Here is a 2500-nt window from a genome sequence, read left to right as displayed (position 1 = left end):
GTGTCGGTCCGAAGACCTCACTAAATCATTCAATCGGTAGTAGCGACGGGCGGTGTGTACAAAGGGCAGGGACGTAATCAACGCGAGCTTATGACTCGCGCTTACTAGGAATTCCTCGTTTATGGGGGATAATTGCAAACCCCAATCCCCAGCACGAAGGAGTTTCAACGGGTTGCCCGGGCCTCTAGGCCAGGGAGAACATGCTGATTCCTTCAGTGTAGCGCGCGTGCGGCCCAGGACATCTAAGGGCATCACAGACCTGTTATTGCTCAATCTCGTGCGGCTCGAAGCCGCCGGTCCCTCTAAGAAGAATTTTAATACGTCGCCAGTGAGTTGCGCGACCGAAGCCACGCACACATAAATGACGACGCCTATTTAGCAGGCTAGAGTCTCGTTCGTTACCGGAATTAACCAGACAAATCGCTCCACCAACTAAGAACGGCCATGCACCACCACCCACCGAATCAAGAAAGAGCTGTTAATCTGTCAATCCTTCCGGTGTCCGGGCCTGGTGAGATTTCCCGTGTTGAGTCAAATTAAGCCGCAGGCTCCACTCCTGGTGGTGCCCTTCCGTCAATTCCTTTAAGTTTCAGCTTTGCAACCATACTCCCCCCGGAGTCCAAAATCTTTGGTTTCCCGGAAGCTGCCCGCCGAGCCATAGTAGTAACGTCGGCGGATCGCTAGATGACATATTTACGGTTAGAACTAGGGCGGTATCTAATCGCCTTCGAACCTCTAACTTTCGTTCTTGATTGATGAAAACACCTTTGGCAAATGCTTTCGCTGATGTTCGTCTTGCGACGATCCAAGAATTTCACCTCTAACGTCGCAATACGAATGCCCCCAGTTATCCCTATTAATCATTACCTCGGAGTTCTGAAAACCAACAAAATAGAACCGAGATCATATTCTATTATTCCATGCACGAAATATTCAAGCACAATTTTGAGCCCGCTTTGAGCACTCTAATTTGTTCAAAGTAAAATTGTCGGCCCATCTCGACACTCACCGAAGAGCACCGCGATAGGATTTTGATATTGAACCGCCGTATTACCGACGGCTCACCGACGATATGCTCCGCAGACGTGTCAGTATCACCGCGGATGCGGTGCACCGACAGCGCGGCGCACAAATGCAACTACGAGCTTTTTAACCGCAACAATTTTAGTATACGCTATTGGAGCTGGAGTTACCGCGGCTGCTGGCACCAGACTTGCCCTCCAATTGTTCCTCGTTAAAATATTTAAAGTGTACTCATTCCGATTACGAGGCCTCGTAAGAGTCCCGTATCGTTATTTTTCGTCACTACCTCCCCGTGCCGGGAGTGGGTAATTTGCGCGCCTGCTGCCTTCCTTGGATGTGGTAGCCGTTTCTCAGGCTCCCTCTCCGGAATCGAACCCTGATTCCCCGTTACCCGTGACAACCATGGTAGTCGCAGAAACTACCATCGAAAGTTGATAAGGCAGACATTTGAAAGATGCGTCGCCGGTGCTGGACCATGCGATCGGCAAAAGTTATCCAGATTCATCAAAATTAACGACTTCGGACGCGAGGCCCTCCGTCGATTGGTTTTGATCTAATAAAAGCACTCATCCCATCACTGGTCAGAGTTCTGATTGCATGTATTAGCTCTAGAATTACCACAGTTATCCAAGTAACCGAGGTAAGATCTAAGGAACCAAAACTGATATATTGAGCCATTCGCGGTATCGCCTTAATACGGCTTGCACTGAGACATGCATGGCTTAATCTTTGAGACAAGCATATAACTACTGGCAGGATCAACCAGGGAGCTGACACAAACACGCCGCATACAACGCGCACAACACGCACAACTCGACGATGCGAAAACGTTAAACGTTTAAACGCATCGATGGTTTTTGCTGTTTTGCTTGCTGCCTGCCTGCCTGCTGCAGTCAGTCGGTGGTCATTTTTCTTTTCTACACTACACTACTACACTACACAATACACTACTACTGTGTGGTGTGTGTGGTGCGGTGCTAGTGAACGGACAAAAAGCGCGTTCGATTCATGTGAATGTTCAACAACGAGACATTTTCGATACTTCACACTGTGTAAATAAATTTGATTCTCTCTCTTTATCGAGGAAAAAATATCGACATCAGTCCGGTTTCGGAGAGATCGAAAATACCTTTTTATAAATGCTACTACCACTACTAATACTACTACTACTACTACTAACTACACACTACTACTGATCTATATAAAATAGAATCAAAAGTAATATATATGTAATATAATGATAATATAATAATGATAGTTGGAAAAAAAAAATACACCGTCCCTCGAAGTCGCCGCGCAGCGGCAATGAGCGACTGTTCGATCTCTCCGGTGGAGGTGACCGAGAACAAGCTCAACGCGACACACGCGACGACACGAGGCGACGAGAATTCACGGGTCGATCTGGTGCGTTAACGACGCTGCGAAATCTACACGCGCGCCGAACACAAATCGCCACTTCTTTTATAACAGACTCTAT

At 47.6% G+C, this 2500-nt stretch overlaps 1 non-coding gene across 1 annotated transcript in view; it reads right to left on the bottom strand.

Annotated features, from left to right (window-relative positions):
- LOC123722767 overlaps positions 1–1792 on the bottom strand; it is a 1904-nt gene extending 112 nt beyond the window's left edge. Inside the window, exon 1 of the ribosomal RNA XR_006756575.1 lies at positions 1–1792. This exon is cut by the window's left edge and continues 112 nt beyond it. This is a non-coding gene — a ribosomal RNA (small subunit ribosomal RNA).
- Between the last annotated feature and the right edge of the window lie 708 nt (positions 1793–2500).

This window comes from Papilio machaon, chromosome 29 (assembly GCF_912999745.1).
Source record: "Papilio machaon chromosome 29, ilPapMach1.1, whole genome shotgun sequence".
NCBI classification, from domain to species: Eukaryota; Metazoa; Arthropoda; class Insecta; order Lepidoptera; family Papilionidae; genus Papilio; species Papilio machaon.
The sequence above is the reverse complement of the archived record's forward strand: the minus strand, read 5'-3'. Positions and strand labels throughout refer to the sequence as shown.